This window comes from Brienomyrus brachyistius, chromosome 15, assembly GCF_023856365.1.
Source record: "Brienomyrus brachyistius isolate T26 chromosome 15, BBRACH_0.4, whole genome shotgun sequence".
Lineage (NCBI taxonomy): Eukaryota > Metazoa > Chordata > Actinopteri > Osteoglossiformes > Mormyridae > Brienomyrus > Brienomyrus brachyistius.
The window spans coordinates 9,055,091-9,076,071 of NC_064547.1; the positions used below are offsets into that span (position 1 = coordinate 9,055,091).

The 20,981-nt window shown below is 40.9% G+C and overlaps 1 protein-coding gene across 2 annotated transcripts in view; it reads right to left on the bottom strand.

The window, feature by feature from the left end:
- Positions 1–17,237, bottom strand: part of nlgn1 (neuroligin 1) — a 170,342-nt gene extending 153,105 nt beyond the window's left edge. The window contains exon 1 of one of the 2 annotated variants that reach the window (XM_048975915.1): positions 16,800–17,237. The gene's annotated coding sequence lies outside the window, so the exon portion shown is untranslated. Of the gene's footprint in view, positions 1–16,641; positions 16,672–16,799 lie in introns of those variants that run through there. The other variant, XM_048975916.1, reaches the window with a different exon arrangement.
- Between the last annotated feature and the right edge of the window lie 3,744 nt (positions 17,238–20,981).

The window sequence follows — 20,981 nt, forward strand, 5'->3', positions numbered from 1 at the left end:
CCTGGTCCTTACATACAGTACTGACGGGGAAAAAAATAGGTTTTTCTAAGATGCTAAAATCTGTTGGATTCATTGACAGGAACTGTCAGGCACTCCAAAGCGAAATGTTCCCATTTAGACCACTAATCCTGTGTTATGACATGAAACCAAGTGAAAATCACCATGCCTTTATAAAGTCAGTATTAATCAGTTCATGGACCAGCAGTTAGTACACAAAGCCTCATACAGGGCTAAACGAAGTTAATCTCAATGTGTGAAAATTTGTACTCGATGTTCAAAATATGAATTATGTCACCAGTATGACTGAATAGCTCATACTGCACAGACATTAATATGAATGTCTATCAAAAAAGATACTAACAGCTACCTTTGAGCATAGTATGGAAATAAACATCCCTGATAGTTATCCATGACTGTTGGGTAAAAATTACTGTACAATCCAATCCACACCCCATATTAACACTTTGAAAGACTGCCAGTATATCTTCAGGAGCAAACTGCTGCGATGACTTAAAGATGTTTTGTATTATTAATGTTTTCTAATGCAAGATGAGACTGAGGCCTAACCAGTAGTTCACAGGTTAAATAAAGGTTAAATCACTGCTAGCAGAATTCCCACAATACCCAGATGAAGCTTGATTTTTATTACGGTAGATCCTAAGTGCAGTTTCTCCCTCTCGTCACTGTACGGTGACGTCGACTGAGTTCAGCGTCCATGGGGCTGTAGGCGGAACTGAGCAAATATACCTCTTCTCCAAAGAGCGTTTCGCTGCTCGATGAAGCCCACAGGCGTTTAGAATGACAAGAGGGGGCTGAGTGAAAGTACACAGCGCACTAGAAGAGGTGTATGCTAATTCTAACCATCCCCCCCCCACTCCATGTTGACCTGACATGTTGTCAATCATTGAAGGGACGACCTCTGTTGGGATTTGAGCCATTTCGTAATGTGAGAAATTTGGAAGAGAAAAAGGCAGAAACATGTGCAGCTCAGTAGTAATACAGCATGCAAGAAGGGCTGTTTTTTATTTTTAACAGCAAAATGTTTGTATGTGGAAAGCAGAACTGAGAATGACTAATTAAACCGATGTCAGCAGCTCAAGAGAAAATCTTTCCTCCATGCGATGGTCCAACTACTAAATAACGCACACAGAAAATCATTAAGTTTCGGGATAAGAAACCAGGCCTCGGTGCCGAGGACGCGTGGTCCAACTAATTCCTGGGATGAAAAGTTGCTTCTCTGCGAGATAATAATAGTTTCCAGCAGACGCTTCTTCTTCCACCTCCACCGTCAAGCTGAAATCTAAGCAACGACATGACAGCACAGAAACAGGAGGGAGTCATCACCCCACCCCGACGTAGAAGTATGTCTGTTGAGACGTCCAAGTCATTTTAACAGGCCGGCACGGAGCTCACAGTCATGTCAGCCTGTGTACCATCACGTCCGGCGAGACATGAACAGAAGGTAAGAGAGCCGCTTACATCAGATACGTCAGACGCACCGAGCAGCTTCAAGCTGAGCGCCACCCTCCGCTGCCGTTGTTGCCATTCCAGCTACATCAACTCTGCCTTTAATCCATAGTTCCTGCCATGATCGTGGCAATCAGGAGCGACACATCACAAAAAAAGACCTAACTAAAGAGAAGGAAAACAATCTCTCTGATTAAATGCAAAGAAACTGAAATCACGCATGTTTGATTACTGTTCTGCCTGCACGTTATGCACGTGTAAGGCAATGATTTCAAATGACTGATTTAAATTGCATAATGCATGTTGGTGTGCTGAGCGTAGGGTCATGGATACATTTGTTTGTATTTAATTTCAAAATTCAGCAGTATAATCATCATGCCTTAATGTTTACGTCAATATCAGGTCACACTTCATTATCAGTCTTATGACATGTTCTTCCAAGGTTAAAGGTTTCTGCCAATCAAAATCCCAAAATGCAATTCTGCAGCCATTACACTATGAACAAGCTCAACCTCTAAGCCTTTTTTAATGTTCACATTAAGTGAAGCATCACCCCTGTTATCCTGGGACACTTACTCCCCCTCTCAGTTTTAGGACAATCACCCTTCAGTGATTACAGGGGCCCATTAATATTATCCAGAACACTATAGAGGAACCGTGCATGAGAGCAAGAAAGCATAGTTTAATTTCATGTACCTAATCACCTACACAGACCATCACGTCCTTTGTAACAGGGAAGTGCTTAGTCACTAGAAGCTATGATGAAATATTTTTCTCCGGCCCAAAGGCACAGAGTAAATATCAAACGCTATTGAAGGAGCAGGGATTACCGGTGCCATATATAAATAGCACCATTGATCAAGAATGACAAAATTCATAGCTAATTATACAGACAAACATTTTAGAGCACTCTGTCCATGTTTCTATAGTGTCAAAATAAATACAGATTATACAAAGATTGTGATATCCAGTCCACAATTTTAAACAGGACTGCACCAGAAGACACATAAGGGGAAGAACTATGAATGTTTATATATAATTTTTCCCATTGGGTTCTGTACGATGACAGCAGAGAATCCTGTTATAACACACAATATAAGAGCACAAAACCCACAAGAGAATAAGCTATGACATATGACAAGAGGAAACTGTTTGGATAATCATCTTATTATTTATATGGGTGACTACACCGTCACAACCTTTATGGATCGGAGGCTGCTAATCCAATCCGTAGGTCACTTCCTGTGTTCCTGTTCACATCGCTTCACACATACGTGGCACATCAGCTTCCTGGCGAAAGGTTAAACCACATCTACTCCTGTACCCTCGTCTTTGCTTATTAGTAAAACTCTCCTGGGTCCCTAAATTCCTTATCAGCCTCTCGTGCCCCAGGGTTGAACTGCTAGGGTTCTGTACTAATTACCAGAGGAGGTACTCTGGTTCTTCATCATATTAATAACATTAGTTTACGCATTAATGCTTTGGCTAAAATAGGCCACCGCCAAAGAAGTATGATGTCAATTACTGCCAAAGGGGGAAAATGATGCAGAACAAAACTCAGTACTATAGACAGCAGCTTCTGGATGTCAGTGCAAAAATCCATCACAAATTGTGATTTTTTTTTTTTCCCACACCTGTCCCAACAGAGAGGCGCATTGAAATCCATTTTCCTCAACTGCCAACCAGCGTGGAACATTAGCAGTAGCGACGAGGGCCACCATTGCTAAAAAAAAATGCTTCATAACGTCCGCAATGTGTCCCCCAGCCACTCGAGGTTAAATCCAGCCGTTGATTCCCATGATGCATCTTGAACACCTCCCGCAGAAGCCGCACAAGGGAGTCAAGCGGCCGGGGCATGTCTATATTTCAACATCGTTGGGGGAAGCCTCCAAACATGTGCCCCCTCACTGCTGGACAAATCCTAGGGCCCACAGCGTGATCCTTCAAGTCACAGCTGCCTTTTTGAGAACCGAGCTCCGTGAGATTTTCAGTTTTCCTGAGCAGTTACATCCTCGACCACCTCCAGGCTGCTGGGTCTCCTTTGGGAGGTATAAATCTGCACTGTGTGATGGTTACCCTACCGTTATATTCAGAGGCCTGTCAGTTCGGGCCCAGCTCCTGCTACAGGCCCATTGCCATAGTCACGCAGAGCTCCTGTCCGGGAGAGAGAGCCCGTGTGCCCGGTCCCCACTGAAACACACCGTTAGATGTTATTAAAACCTCCCGTCTTCCATCAGACTCTAAGCTATTCCCAGGTGACCGGAGTGACATTTCCAAATGGAGCCGCTGAAGGGTTTATATATTTGTGAGTTCAAGCAGTAATGCCTCACAATCCCCTTTCAATCAGAACAGCATCAACTTAGCTGACTGAGTCAGGTGGCCTTTTTATGGCCTGTCCTATGGTTTTCTTTCTCGCTCTCTCTTTTTTTTTTTTTTTTACTCAGGCACTGGATGTGACTGCTAACTTTGAGGGTCCCCAAGAAAATGATTCTTAACAGTGAGACACATTTTATACAGCAGGTTATCAGTATTTGTAGCTTTACTATTACTTCACTGTACACGTATTGCATGCTTCTCTTGACATTTTAAAATGCTTAACATTTTTCATAAAATTACCAGCACGAGAGGTACGATGGAATGATATACAGTAAAGCACTTTCACCACAGCGCTGTTATGCCCTGCCTTTCCCATCTCTCAGACAATCCTCTGAGCATTTTATCAGTCATACTGCTGCACAACTAACACTTAATGTCTCGGGGCCCTTTTCATCATTTCTATTTATTTTTTCCTCGCTGCTTTTAAAAAGAAGATTCAAAGATTTTAATATCTGAACACGCCACTGGATTAAGGTATTCCAAAAGCGAACTAAGAATGTGCTGTGTGTATTTTACAGCTTCTGTCTTCACATCACAGTATAACTGTGAATTCTAAATCGTCCGTTAACCTTGACCAGGTGCATTTCAACTTGTTAATTCTTGAATTTCCAATTTTCTGCATCAGATTCCAGCTGTTACAATCTGTACCAATAGGAATCACATCGCAAATTACATGGTGCTTCAAAGGAAGTGATTAGCAGTGATGAAGAAGCAGCAAATCAGTGACTGACACCAATACTAATACAAACTGTAATACTACTACTACCAATAATAATAATCATCCATCCATCCATTTTCCAAACCACTTATCCTACTGGGTTGCGGGGGGTCCAGAGCCTATCCCGGAAGCAATGGGCACGAGGTAGGGAACAACCCAGGATGGGGGACCAGCCCATCGCAGGGCACACTCACACACCATTCACTCACACATGCACACTTATGGGCAATTTAGCAACTCCAATTAGCCTCAGCATGTTTTTGGACTGTGGGGGGAAACTGGAGTACCCGGAGGAAACCCCACGATGACATGGGGAAAACATGCAAACTCCGCACACATGTGACCCAGGCGGAGACTCGAACCCGGGTCCCAGAGGTGTGAGGCAACAGTGCTAACCACTGCACCACCATGCTGCCCCTATATAACAATAATAATAATAATAATAATAATAAATAGGCATCTTAAAATATTTCTGAACTTTTAAAATGTAATATTTAAAATGCAAAATCTCTTTCAAACATTGGTATTATAAATATTATGAAGTCCAACTCTGTGCCTTATAATAAATTCATATGATGCCACTTAAAGTAGTGTGTATTTTGAAAGTAACAAGCACTCTAATTTGTCTAAAATAAGTACAGGCAAAATTAAACTTGCTATTGTGACTTTAGTTTACCCAACTGATCATCATCTGGACTATTTTAACACTTTTTTTCCCTTAAATATAGAGCATGTAATTAGCAAATGTCCCTGCTGGGAGGGCAAAGTGAAGGCTTTGCCTGCGGTATTTTAACTCTTTGATAAACAGTAGGTTGAGAAGCACAGTGAACAGGATACCCGTCTGTCACTGGGCACAGACACAAAACCTCTGAACAAATTGAGTAATTACCTCAGTTCACCTAATCGCATGTTTTTGGACAGCAGGAGGCAACTGGAAAAAACTCACAATACAGGAAGGACAATGACCACCACACACACACACACACACGCGTGGAATTTATACTGTATCTTTGTGGGGACTTTCCATTCATTTCTAATCCCAACAATGACAACCTTAACCCCTACCCTAACTTTAAGTAACCAAAGAAAATTTTTGCATTTTTCGTTTTTTGATTTCAGTCACTTTTTTTTTTTTTTTTTATAAAAATTTAATTTCCCACTAAGCTACTCTGTCATCCTATCAGAGAAATTGATTTTGGGATATGCGCCCTGGGTCAGGCAGAACATTAATTTAACGACAAATGGATCATATTAATTGAAGAGGGTTTTGGGAAACTATTTTACGATCATGTAGGATTGCACTATGGATTTTAGACAGCTTTCAGTACTACAGTGCTGTTTAGAAAACACTGAAAACACTACCAGTCTATGTTTTCAACTGCAAATTTGAAAATTATAGAAACATTCGCTATACTTAATGTTACACATCATCCACACAACATGTCACTCATGTTTGAAAGGAGATTAACCCATTAGTGCAAGATTTGAATCCAGACTGAAAAGGAATACGAGTCCATCCTCTTTTTCTATACCCAGCTCCAGCCGCCCATGACAATGCTGTGAGGTATCTTTTGATGTGCCTTTAGCTAAGATTTGTCGCTAAGACGCACAGACGTTCGTACAGCCGCAGGGGATCAGCATGACATTGGCAACGCATCAGAGAAGGGGCTGATATCAGCCTCTAGATCCTCACCGCTCATACGTGATACATGGACTCCTCACATGAACTTCTCCTTACTGATCCTGTCAGCAGATGGCCATTTGATTTATAACCCTGGGATTGGTAATACCCTCTGCTTAAATGTATTGCCATTTGCGCAGATAATCCCAATTTTATTCTTCAATCAATGGCGGCCATTTTATTTCTGTTATTTCTTATCTAGTCTGAAAATGCCCTCTCAAGGGCTCATTACACTGCTCTTGACTCGCTTGTCCTTGGAGACAGAACAAGGTCAACGACCATTTTCTTCACACGGAAAGTCTTTTAAGACCGCCTTTGCGGGCAGCATCTGGACAGCCACATACGAGTCGCCAGTATCCAGCTGTGCAGGATGAGTGAGGCTCTTCAGTACAGATGTTCATTTCACCTGTCATTTCCTTCACAACTTTCGCCATCTTTTGATTCTATATCTAGCAGCTGTACCTCAGCCAGTTGAAAATTCAGTTGACCTGCCAAGAACTCCATATAAAAATGTTAATTCCTATATACATTCACCAATGGATGTGGTTTCAGGAAAATCATAAGCTTATTATCTCCCATAGACTAAATACAGCCACAGTGATCCGGCTTCAGTGGTACTAGGTGCCAATATAACAATAATACAATATGCCAAAATGTACTATCATATGTAAATTAAAGCAAAAACCTGGCTCTCTGCTGCGTTTTTTTTATGTTTTCTTTTTTCTTTTACTCTTGGACATGATGAATATGCTTCCTGAATGTGAGAATGTGAAATTATAGACATTATAGCCAATTTATACCCAAAGACTGCACACATTAATCAGCTTGTAGGGTCTCTCATGTTCAATAAGGAAAGCGCCGTGACGAATTCGCTGACGATGTCTGGTTGCCCGTTCCCGTCAATCATGTCGGACCACAAACGGCTGCATTATTAGTGTTTTCGGGGTCGCTCGGCACTAGAACATTCTAGCAGATGTTAGCTTTCCAGAAGGCCCAGAGATAAGAGAAGCCTGCACTGTCTTGGTGAGTCACTGTGGCCCCGAGGCTGCTGGCAGTGCCGTCTGGCATGCTCTCCGTGCTCCCTGGCAGAGAACCACATGAGGAAGGCCTCCATATGAAAGACTGGCTCCAGGAACAGTACAGTGCGTTCATTCTTCAGCTCCGCATGCAAACAAAGAAAGAAATACCCTGCAGAACAGAAGGCCGCATGGGTATAACCAATTTGCAATACAGCCGGAAGGAGCTGAAGGCAGACGACCCTAGAGTACACTGACCCCTGCTGGGCAGGTCCTGCACTGGCTTCACGTTACCTAGTAAGAAAATGAACCATTGCGTAATCCTTCAGCCCCCACGTTCAAGCTTCAAAAAAAGCCTGTTATGCACCACATACAGCATATTTTAGCACTTTCGCTATTCTTATTCTCCTCACATATTGTTGGCGGGTCATGACTGTGGCAAGCCTATCGCTACGTCGGGCTCATTTCGCACTGAAACCTCCCAGACTTACATAGGTGAGGCCAAAGAGTGCCTCGAGGGCACCTGACAATAAATTCATTATAAAAGTGAAAATTATGTGGTCCAACTGCCATATCTGTTAGAGATAACGCACATTTAACCTGAAGGTTGCTGCATCTGGAATCACCCCCCCTCCCCCCCCCAGGGAAGGCAACTTAACACGGATTTCTCCATTACAATACCCAACTGTGTAAATGAAATGAAATTGCTAATCATATTAGATAAGCGAAAACTATGACGTATAATAATAAGTCAAAACCAACTATGAAAAGCGTAATATTCCAGGGTTTTCTTGTTGCTGGTTCTGCGTTGTGAAAAACTGCCAGTCTGAGTGGTCAGTGCTTACCCGCATTTTATAACATCCTATTAAGGTGCAAATGTTAGCGGTGATAGCCATGAATGCAAATGAATAACTTATTTGATTTTCTGTCACTGGAACTAGGAATGACCCAAATAGCCAAGTCTTGATGCATTAGGACCTCGACAAGAGCCGTAGGTGGAACGCAGGGCTGAAACAGGACACATTGCAGCTTCTCTGTGCCCTCACCCATTTCACACTTGCCACAGATTAAATGTAAAATAGCACAAAAAACGTTAGACACTTGACAATCGGGCTCCACCACATTCCGCAGTATCGCACGCACTAATCTTGACAATCCCAAAACTTCAAATTCAATCCCATTGTTTTAATGACATGGTAAAGTTGATTTGTATTCGCTGGCTGGCTGGTTAATTCACTGTCACTTCTGGAATAGCAAACAGCTGCTTGCCGCATCTAGGCTGCACTGTCGTCTTAGCTGGAGGGGACTACCTGTGGGTCACTACATTATTACTTCTATAATCCAATCCTCAATGGGTCTTATTGCCAAAGAACGCCTGTCAGCACATTCTAACAGTGTTCCTGGGTCAAGTATGCATGCAGGCTTTTGACCAGGCCCTTGGCTCTGGTCCAGGGTAATTTTTGTAAGGACAAGTAAACCATGGGGCAGTGTTGAACAGAGAGCACTTCAGATGATACCATCAAGAACATGAGCATGACTGTGGACACAGCATACCAATATGTCGGTAAAGCGCACTTGGATGTCTGTTAATGGGAATTTTCTGAAGAGCTTGCTATTTTCATGCCATTTGGGTATGTCTGAGAGTCCGATTGCTACGTGCAGGAGGACAATGTGGCCTAGCACTCTGAATTCAAAGTCACGCTAAAAGAACCTGGCCGTTCAGAAATCCCAACAGCCCATTTCGGAACTCTTTAGATGATTCCGACATTCTGCAAAATAAGCAGTTACTTAGAGTGGTGCTGCAAATCTCAACCCTCTACATACAATACACACAAACCCATTCATTTTTGCATACTACAGTATATTGAACATGTGTCAACATAATTTTGACTGTGTAGAAGCTCCTATTAGAATTTCAGAGATGCCCAATTCATGACACAAAGTGTTCAAACACATTTCTCCTAAGAAGCACATTAACCAGTCGATAGGATTCATAGACAAACAGTACATTGTTTGTTTCACAGGGGAGCATTTCTGTGCCAAGTACTCATCTGCAAGTAGCTATATATAGTGGCTAATCTACCTATGCCCTGTACCACGTCTTTGCCCAGTCAACTGAACATCACACCCATCAGTTAAACATTTTGGAACTGTTAATTTTTCAGTCATATCACAGACAAACTCAGGACTGCAGCCTCCTTTCAAAAGTGTCCCAAGAATGGGAGATGCTATCGACTCACAGTTCCATCTATCTCTGCCTTAAGCTAAGAAACTAGGCAGAAACGACTTTCCAAAACAAGGCAAACACTGATTTTCTTTTTTATTTGTAGCACAGTTAAGCTCAATAAATGTTAAATGCCTCCTGCCTCATAAAGTGCCTTGGGAGGACCCATTGAATCTGGTGTCAAACATCGGCTTACGCAAGTGTGCCTCAAAAGAGCAGAGAGGATGAAACCAAAACAGTTCTGGATAAAGGGGTGCGTTGACTGCATTGGGGAGCAAAGATTAATTTGAGTGCTAACTATAAACTTTAGAGCAGAACTAGAAAATAAACAATTAGAATTACTGTTCCCACAATGAGCCTGTTTCTCAATGCAACAGATAAACCTAATCTCTGAATGCAAGCTTATTAGCACACATTTTCAATATTGAGATTACAGGGTTCATTTGCGTTTTCATTATAATAAATAAGGGAACTAAAGCCTGAGATTAGCAAAAATAATAAAAAAAAATCATTGTTCCTCATGTTGTATACTGAGGTTTTAACTATCGAAAATGTGAACACTCATTGATCATAAACACAATGGTGCACAGAGCTTAAGCTCGCACTAACCCATACAGTGTGCCGAGCGTCTGTGGAGAACTGGGAAGGGGTGTGTTACTTTTGTGACTGGTGTGTTGGTGGTCCTGGGAGTAACTGTAAGTGTACTTGTGCCTGTCACAAAGTACGCATTACCAAAATCCTCTTTGGAGAACCATACCACCAATCTCAGGCTGGCGTTTTTCAAAATCAGTCGAGTATTTGCGCAAGAAAATCTTATAATAATCCACAACCCCCACCCACCCACCCAGGATGTCATTTGTGCTATATTTTTGTGTCTGGACCAAAATGCAATTTAAAGTGGACCTAACATTAATATCTTATTGTCAGGGACCCCACACTTGGTGCATTATTAATATTGGATAAAATAAATTGTAGGGAGCCCTCTGACAATCCATCCATCCATCCATCCATTTTCTGAAACCGCTTATCCTATTCAGGGCTGCGGGGGGTCTCAAGCCTATCATGAAGGCTATGGGCACAAGGCAAAGAACAACTCAGGATGAAATGCCAACCCATCACAGGGCACACTGTGCCAACTCCAATTAACCTCAGCATATTTTTGGACTGTGGGGGGAAACCGGAGTACCCGGAGGAAACCCCACGACGACATGGGGAGAACATGCAAACTCCACAAGCACAGAGCCAGACTGCAGACCTGAACCCAGGTCCCAGAGGTGAGGCAACAGTGCTAAGAACTGCACCACCATGCTGCCCCCAGGGGCCTCAGACCTTGTTAAAGCACCTCTGGAGACACATTTTGGTGACTCTTCCAGGGCAGCTGAACTTCACAATTTTAAATGCAGCTGACAATGCAGTCTTTCATCTGCGAGAAAACAATAAAAAAATAAAAATGACAGAACTTTCACACTGTCTCACGGTTCGCTGTATTAAAGGGGCTTGAGAAGATCAACACACTTTTATTCAAGAGGACCATCAGTGAAAACGTCGACGACATTTCATTTGCTAGAAGACTTAAAAACGAAAACTGAAACATGTAAACATGACACACTGATTAGTGATTACTGTAAATTCATTCACCATAATGACTATGTCAGTAAAGAAATCTGCAAATCTGCATGCAGGCTCCATTCTAATTCAGTACGTTCTTCACATTTGCTCACAGTTTGTCAGGTTGTGCTTCATAATTTGCTATTAATGTGCAAATGTTGGCAGTAATAACCGTAAATTCATATGAATGAACTACCTGTGATTTTATGAGTAATTAAATAAATCAACTGCCTTAAAAGTACCCTTGAGCTTTGCTTTTAATACTTTATTGCATTGTTCCTTTTAATTTTGCTGCAAAAAATGTAGAACTTCATAAAATATTCCACTTTATTTTCTCAACAAATCCAATAAGTATTATGTATGAATAGCTGTTAGAAAAAATATTACAAATGATCTAAGTTGTGTACATATAAGCTGTTTTTTCTCTTGGGAAAATGGTCGAGTTGGTATAATTTTAACAGCAAAAAATAACTGTTATTCCTACTGGAGTCAGGTTAAAGCACATCCTCACTTTTCCCCTCAATTTTCCCCTGAATCTCAATGTTTTTTTTTTTAGTTTCAAGTCTGTTTTACCACCAACATCCTCGGTTTTTTTCACCTGGATGAGTGGATTTACTTTCATCCTACCAGCTCTCTGCTAGGTCTACAGCTACTGGCACATCTCCTGCAGGCCTACAGTTAGACTCTCACCAGCTGAGACACCCACCTCTCCCACAAGCCAGTGAAATGGTACCATATCCTTTATGCTGTTGGTCAAGCCCAGCTTGAAATCAGCCAGACAGGAGAGCGATATCAAATACCTTTAAAAGTGTATTTACGACTGGAACTGAAAAATCCAAATGGCAAAGCTATGACACTTTTTAATAACTAAAACTATTGAAATATTCATAGGGTACAAAGAATGGGAATATCATAGGTTCTTGCCGAGTGCATGTTTGACCTGTTTAGGAAATAATCAGCGATGCTCAAAAGCAAAACTTTGCATGCATATATTCTCCCTGGACTCATTCCAACTAGATTCATTCATGTAATCAAACACAAATGACACCAGAATGGGGACTGAAAGGTTAAAAGATCATATAGTTTAAACATTCCTCTTCATCCGTTTAAAATCTGCATCCAATTAAAGCAAGTGTGTTATAAATCGTCTGTCCTTAGAGAACATGTGATGTAATTCCAGCGTTTAGAAAGATCATTCAACTGATGTTGGAGCACAGTGAGCATCAACAGGAGACAAACACAACAAATGACCAGTAACCAAGGGGCCACTTTTAAGAGCAGCCTACAAACAAAATGAACAAATTACCAATATCCAAGGGACCAATTTAAAAACCTGCAATTCGTTTGAAAAAATAAACAAACAACCAGCTGGTCATTATTTGCAGTAACTGACAATTACACAACTGTGATGTTTGACTTACCTCGCATAATGTCAGTTGCCCTAAAATAACAGCTTACAGTTTACCAAAATAACAATTTATCTTTCGAAATTACAGACTAAAAACTATAGCTCAGTTAAATGATGTGTGTGCTGAGCTATTGCACTTCTCATTTGCCTAAAGAAATGACATTTCTGAGGTATATTATTCACATCATAACTACATTTGGTTAAGAAAAGGATTTAAAACTGTAATGACTGATGTTCCATTACCTGAATTTGGAACAAAAGTGGTGCAATTTCTGCAAAGGCTGATAATTATCAACATATTCACAAATAGTAAGCATTTAATACCAAGCACAACAGACTGCAAAACGTAACATTTATCCTGCATTCTTTCCTCTGAAATTTATCATAAGAATTTCAAAATCTATTCACATGTATGAATCGCACACTACATCAGTATTGCGAAGAAATTAATTATGGCGGTGTCTAGACATGTTTGACATAACCTCAGCCACACAAGAATCTTAAAATTACTTCACAGTGCACAGTGAAGTTTTGCGTGGTTGACTTTTGCATACTGGGGCGGCATGGTGGTGCAGTGGTTAACACTGTTGCCTCACACCTCTGGGACCTGGGTTCAAATTCCGCCTGGGTCACATGTGTGTGGAGTTTGCATGTTCTCCCCATGTCATCGTGGGGTTTCCTCCGGGTACTCCGGTTTCCCCCCACAGTCCAAAAACATGCTGAGGCTAATTGGAGTTGCTAAATTGCCCATAGGTGTGTATGTGTGAGCGAATGGTGTGTGAGTGTGCCCTGTGATGGGCTGGCCCCCCATCCTGGGTTATTCCCTGCCTCGTGCCCATTGCTTCTGGGATAGGCTCCGTATCCCACGTGACCCAATAGGATAAGCAGTTTGGAAAATGGATGGATGGACTTTTGCATATATATATTTCAAACAGCCAATTCGTATCGTAACCTGATTTTACTTTCTACTTATAAAAATTACTTATATAATTATGCGTTTGTTATTGAAATTTATTACGTTCATTCAACCAGAAATACTAGACAAACCTAAGATAACCACCAAATTCCAGTCAGTGGAGACAGTCTGAGCTATTTCAGCTTTTAAAAATTACTTTAAAACTGAAAACGCCCCTGTGCTACGTTAATCAGTTCAATTCTTCTTGCGCTTTTACTGGTTTGTTTCCTTGATTGAAAGATTCATCCAGCTGTTTCACATTAACATTAGTGACACATGCATGGTTGTAGGAGACTGACCAATCAGCACACAGCAGGAAATCAGTGCTCAAGTGAAATTCGGGTCTTTCAAATTGACAAATTTACAAACCCTGTCCTAACTCATAGTGCCCCCCCTGACACGGATTAGGTGGTCACCCTAGAAAAACCTAAACATTTGCAGGAGACTGAATGCAGGGGCGTCAGAAGCATTTTGAATGTGGGGGGGGAGACACACTGGCATAAAACTAATATTTTATGTTAAATGTGGGGGGTCAAAAAGAATAATTATGAAATGTGAGGGGGAAACATCCCCCTCAGATTTAATGGCGGCGACGCCCATGACTGAACGGTAAGCGGCAGATTATCCTGACCACAGGTTCTCCACAACCATCCTCTATCCAGTGTCCATTACTTCCATTCATTTTCTGTATCTGTTTACCCAATGCAGGTTAAGTCTAAGGTCTGTTGCAGGAAGCATGGGGCATGAAACAGAGAGACATGCCACTAAAGGGCACACACTCACAGCCAATAAGGGCACGGAATCGCCCAGACTGCAAGCCGCAAGCATGGAGATATGATCCCACAGACAGTGAATGCTATGCTTCATACAAGAGTCTGTGACCCAGACACCTAAGAAGATGATACCTGTTCATGTTACCTTGATCTTTACGCATAATTTCATAATGCATTAGGAGCACGGATGCTCTTCAGGAAACAAATAACCAGTTCAATATCTAGAATATGGAATATATCGTGAATCTCAAATTTTGTATTCAGGCTAATTTGGTTACAAACACTTCTGTGAGCCTGTGCGTGGTGGCTATGGTATTAGTATTGTCTGTATAGTAGCAACGCTTACAGCCTTTGTGTAACTGGTTATGTGGTTAGAGCAGCATTGCGAGTTAGACATTTCCTGAAGTGATGCACAGAAGATGCTGGAGACAGGAATAAGTAAAACAAGCCTTGTGTTTGGCATCTCTCTAGAGCCTGCAGAGCTGCATGCACTGCACTGGGCCTCCCTCTGCATGGGAGCAGCTCAGGTAATGGGAGACTGTAGCAGTCTTTGCAACCTCCATAATGAGTCTTAACCTATTGGCAGTTCTATCACAGTGGCTGCCCTTTGTTTAAGAGGCTGGGATTTGGTTTTAAATGCAACCGAGCCCCCCCTGCCACACACACACACACACACACACACACACACACACATCATGTCTTTGTGGGGACTGCAGATTCATTTCTACAAAAAAAAAACCTAATCCCACCAAGGACAACCTTAAACCCTACCCAGGCCTAAGCATAACCATAAGCAAGCAAAATACAAAACTTTTGGAATTTTTAGTGTTTTGTTTTAATAAAATTGAGTTCCCATGTCAAAATAACATTTTATCATATTGTGGGCATATTTGTATGTAATATATACATAGATAGACAAAAAAAATTATGATTAGCATAGCTGTGACACGTTTCCACTACTGTAAAAGTAACCCAAGATATCTGTTATTTCTGTGGCTTGCACTGGCCTATATTAAGCCAATTTCTAGGCAAGCGAACTACGTAGAGTAACCATTTATATTCAGATTATGGTATTATCTATTGGTACACGAATCTTACAAGATACAAAACACTCAGTTAACAGAGTTCATCTTCACATCGCTGTTATTGTAGGATAGCGTCATAACTCTAAACTTTTTAAAGAAAAGACTGGAATCACCATTTAATGTACATGACGTTAACCTCACTCTCTGATTTATCCAGAAAACAAGTCTTTTTCTCAAGATGACAGGTACATTACAAGGTCATAGTTCACTCTTTGTTATACAAACTCAATTGGTAGCATGGATGAAAACATGTGTATATTTTATTAACATTTTCCTGGTTCGACGAAACAGAGAAAAATCAAAAACATCAGACAGAAAAAAAAATACTATTTTCAAATGGTCCGGCAATTAAATGTGTGTCTAGTAAATAAATGAAAGATACCGAGTCGTACAAATTAATAGCTAATCTGCACTGCCACCTACAGGCCATAAATACATACATTTCATCTTGAGGTTAAATTTAAGACACCCACTTAAACCTTGCTTTAATATGCATCTGTTTAACATACTTCTGTAATAGATTTGTAATAACGCACCACGTGACAGAACAATCTACTAACAGCTAGTTAATAAAATATTACGGCACATTATAAAAACACGATCGATTATTCTGTGAATTTCAATGGACATTACATGCTTATGACTGCTGTATGTGGGTCCTGCAATATATAGTAAGATTTGCAGAATAACAGTGTAAATGCATTGGAGATTGGTAAACGATTGTTTAATAACAGAGGACACAGTATACTTTAATAATAACTTGTCTCCAGTTATTCGTGTTTGCATTTGATCCGTGTGAGGTGTCATTTGCTGCTGGGGGTGTGTATGGTGACTGTCACTTCGGCAAAAGCCCTGTTGTGGTGTACAGTCTGACTGAGCTACCTGTCAATTGGGATTAAGTGCTCAGGTCTGAGAGGGGATAGCCAGTTCTACACGCAATTCTCAAGTGTTCATTTTAGGATTTTATTTTCTGCTCAACCATCACAATTCTGCCTTTGAATGCCATCCACACACACGTATGAAAAGCAGCCTTTTGGGAGAAATTCACTCTCAAACCAGGCGCAATGTTACAAGATCTCGCAGCATAAACAGTATCAAACGCTGGCTTGTTTTAAAAAGGCAATTTGTGTAATTGTGTTATTGTTTCCATAGTGCCTATTCAACGTGCGCATTTAATTTAATTTATAATGCAAATTGTTTCAACATGAGAGTCAAGGTTCAGGAACATAAGGGATTAGAAGAGACTTACAAACACGCACAAGCACAAACTCTTCTTACAGTATAGTTATACTTTATGATACTGTTTAAAATGGTCAGAAAAACAACTCACCAGTTTAAAACTTTGCTGAAGTATAATGCTTTATTTCTACCCGGTGCGATCGCTTTATATCCAGCCGATATGAAGCCTATACGCCTGCCATAATTTCAACATGATGAAAATCCTGAATGTAATATCCAGTAAAAGCACTGCCAACAAAAAACACCTACCTTGTTCGGAAATGCTGAAGCTTTCGGTGTCTATGCACATTAACCACTCAAAGAAGTTGCTTTTTTTCCTCCGGTCTCCTCGTGTAATTTTGCCAGGCATCTTCATCCCCATCAGCAGGCTGAATTCCCCATTCAAGGGAGCCTCCGTTACTGGTCATGGAAAGCAAAGTAGTAAAAAGCAGAGATTTTCTGTCTCGACCCGTTTGGTGCCGTCAAAATGTTCAGTCACGATCGAGTTTGTTTTTTATTTATTTCTCTTTATGCGTTCTGCCGATCTCGGGGAAAGACGCAGTCCCTTCCCGTGGTAAAAGTAAGTGTAGCGTTGTGGTTAATCAGCTGCAGCTGAGAATTAATCGCCCTGTGCCGGCAGCTGAGAAGCGTAATGTCGTGAAGAAAGGACCGTGAAGGCTGGAGCGCGTCAGATCTGACGTTTAAAACAGAAAATGTGCTTGCTTGTGTGTAGGTGTGTGTCTATACCCATGTGTGTGTGTGTGGCTTACATGCGTTAATATACTAATCCAATCAACATTTAGAAACGGAAAATATATGTATATATCTTTTTCCACATTTTTATCTATGACAATGTATATTTCATTTCAAAATTAAAGTAGGCTGTTATAATCGGAGCGGTACGGAGACCAGATTCAGCTACACTTGAAGCTTGACGCAGATAATGTTCAACCGGGCATCTTTCAAAGCTAGATAATGCAAGACTCAGCCGTGATAGGATGATGAATCACTAGTGTGACTGCTCTTAATGTAATCCAAGACCATAATAATTACATTAGCTGCTGGCCAGAGGTGCTGTGCAAACTGTGTCTGTGCATCACTGAACCTGGCAATTATACCTGTTTTAACTTCCGCTTTGGTATGAACAGTGGAGTTGCTGAATGTATTTTCTCCTCTGCCTCAGTGTTACATTTTATTATTTCAAGGACAGCATGCTGCCTCAGTGGCACATCCCGGGTTATGGGTTCGAATCCCATCTCTACTCTATATTCACCCTGTGGTGTCCAGGTTTGTTTTCCTACAGTCTGAAGACATGCTAAATGACATGTGGTGCGTATGTAATGGACTGGCAATCCTTCCAAGTTTTCTTGCTATGCGATGTAGGCCCCAGGGTCCCCTGTAACCCTGCTCTGGATAAGTAGTTGGAAGATAGATGAGTTTTAACTTGTCTGATTCATGAAACTTTTCATTAGCCACAGTCAGAGATCAAAGAATATTCTCCTATAAAAGACCCATTAAACATGAGGTTTCCACAGGACTATACTGGTCACAGTGACTACTTAAGGTTAGAGGTATTTGATTTGATTTAGAGAACAACAGAATCGGTCGCCTACTATTCTCCTAAGACAGGAAGTGCCATAGCTAGCAAAGGACCTGCTAAATGTCGGAGTATAACGGTCTCTTTAATAGATGCTTTTTAATTTGTCTGGTGAAAGACTTTTCCTGTAAAGTAATGTGTGAACCTGTGATTTTGCAGACTGCATACCCTCGTGTTTCAGGGCCGGGATCATCCACCCTGGCTCAGTAAAAGCCTCTGGAATCTCAAGGACAACCAAAAGAGGAATTTCACAATATCAGAGCAGAAATAAGGCCTGGCACATGGTGACCTTTCAAATATGCATGGCAGTGTGACTCACAGCAGTTATGACATACCATCATCCAGTCAAGAGCATAGAATATACAGACAAGTGAACACCTCCCTACACGGAACCCTCACAACTATTTCAAACCTCAGTGGGTGTCCCTCAATCTGCAAATGCATATGAATGTTGCACACACAAACATATCAACATTTGGCTATCCATTACAAATGCGGTTACTATCATCTTCGAAAGGTAAAACCTTTCTACCTAAAATTTACTGACGTATTATGTGTGGTCAAATATCTTTGTTTAGATTTGTGAATATCCATCTGTTATCTATCTATCTTTCATGTCCATCTGTCAGCATGCCCTTATTTATTTCCAGTTTATCTGGCATGTTACTAAGTCTTTAATTGCGATTCACTTGTATGACAAATCGTTCAGCATTGTTCCATATCAGCTACAGAAACAAGTTTTATTCCATTTATATTTTAAGAGCACACACTGACTGCAGATGGTTATTGTTCTTCGAAAGGGCATTGCATAAACTGTTTGATACCAGTATAATCCCCCCAGACCATTTGATGAACATGCTGCCACATTGCATTGCTTTGTGCACATGATCTGCACTCCGTACATTATTCTATGTATGTTTATAATTTATTATGTTAATTGTCCTTGCAAAGTAAATTCCTCATATATAAAAGTACTTGGCAATAAATGAATGGTTCCGATCAGAGGCATCAGATTGCCTAGTTACCAAGGGGCTGTGTCATGAAAAAGGGTTTTTTATTTTTTTTTTGCTTAGCCGATTAACTTTAAGGTAGTCTGGACTAAATATAATTGAAAGAATATGAAGTCAATTTAAATTGGGGTACCTTAAATTCTACCGGGAGCTGGGAGGGAGTAAAAACATGGACTGTCTGGGGGGGGGTCTGCCGGAACTGGGTTGGGAAACCCTGATTTTGGCCACAAAGCTGAGTTACACCCAATACAGGAGTATCATCGCAGCGCACACACACACACACACACACACACACACACACACACTTAGTCATGCTCTGCAGGGAATTTAGAGACACCAATTAGCCAAACTGCATGACTTTGGGCTGAATTAGGAAACATGGGGATAACATGCGAACTCCACGCATGCAGAACAGAGACAGCATTTTAAGCCCCACCGCAGCTGGCCTGTAAAACAGCCGTCATGGGAAAATGCATCGTGCAAGGATCAGGGATCTTGTGTTACATTTTCTAATCAGACATATCACTCCACGAAAGTCGATTAGCCCATGAACCAGATACCAGGTGATTGATCCCCCTATGAAATACCTGACATATTAAATCCGATTTAGCCCTATCAGAGTGTGAGGTTTACAGTTAGGGTTTTCTTAAAACATGTTCTCAAAGTAAGGTTCAAGTTTAGCATTATGAACAAAGTTCACATAAATTTTAAAGTTCAGGCATTCAAATCTGCCTAAGAATCCAACTCATTTATAGAGAAACAGCGGCCTGTTTATTTCAAATTAACTATTGATATGTATCCAAATGAGCATCGCAGCAGTGACTGAGCAAATAGATCAGTACTTAAGCAGAGCCAAAATGCAAGTGAACAGTCTTTTTAAGTGTTTGTTGTCTTCAGAATCATAATGGATCTTTAAAAATCAATAATATATTTTTTAGTAAAACATCATACAAATATTCCCGTTTAAGTGTGAGGCTACAAAAATGTGTCTTTTCTAATTCAATCTGTTTTTAACATTTTATACGTAGTTTCTGTGTATTCTGCAATCTAGGTGTTACTTGAAACAAGGACTCTTTTTCACACTTTGCACAGCCTTTTCTCCATTAACTGCTTGAAGAGGGTGTGAAGTCTCTGTAAACATAAACCGCTGTAGTAACCTGTTAGGGAACGTCCAGGTAACCTCCTCCACTGGTTGGCACCAAAATATACCCCTTCCATTCCCCCATGTGATTCCATTTTGATTTATAGGTCCATGTTGAGAACCATCTTAGCACGGCCAAATTATTTAATTCATCTGCATTCGCTGGAAAAATACTTTCCCCATACCTCTCTCATTTTATACTCCATGTTTTTATAGTCCACCTCGATAGAAGTTCCTGTTCTTATTCAACTTGTTCTCAAGACTTGTCATAAAAATCTCATTAATATCGCATGAGAGTGATGAAACATAAATACCTGATGTAAAAAGAACATTCTAGACCTGGTATGATGTAAAACAGTCTCTGAAAACACTGTTCTGATATGGTAAATATGTCATACTGTAACTTCAAATATACAGCCTCTTAGAGTGAACATATTTGTACAAGTGTAAAAACATTACAGTAATGGCAGTGCGCGAGATATATGCTCTTGGCAGACGGAGCGCAATGCATACAGAGCACAGGGATGAGGTTTAATGGCTTAAGATGGAAGTCGTTAAATTTCACTTATTTCGAAGCAGCACTGCAATCCTGTGAGCTCCGCAATGGAACCAAAAACACTGGGCATGTCGGAGTCAGAAGTGAAATTGGTGAATAAAATATGCAGGACTTGTCAACATGTCGCACTGCAACCTGGATAGCTCTT